Genomic DNA, 290 nt, shown 5'->3' with positions numbered 1-290 from the left:
GAAGTCATCCATGACCTCACCTCAAGTAGCCCACCATAGGCTTTTCAGAAGTAGCTCACAATAGCTGGTCTCATAGCCCACAACTAGCTTTGATGAGTCATGCACAAGGAGGTGAATAAGCTACTTGGTCAAGGGACCAAACCCATGCTGAAGTGTTTGGTCAGTTGCTGAGCGGTCCAGCTCAGCAGCTCAGCGGTCTGGAGTTGAGCCTATAAATAGAGGCCATTTCCTTCAAGCAAAACAGATTGTAATACACCATTTCTTCATAAAATTCTCTCAAAAATACTTGA

This window comes from Lupinus angustifolius, chromosome LG12 (assembly GCF_001865875.1).
Source record: "Lupinus angustifolius cultivar Tanjil chromosome LG12, LupAngTanjil_v1.0, whole genome shotgun sequence".
NCBI classification, from domain to species: domain Eukaryota; kingdom Viridiplantae; phylum Streptophyta; class Magnoliopsida; order Fabales; family Fabaceae; genus Lupinus; species Lupinus angustifolius.
Note: the sequence above shows the minus strand (reverse complement) of the source record.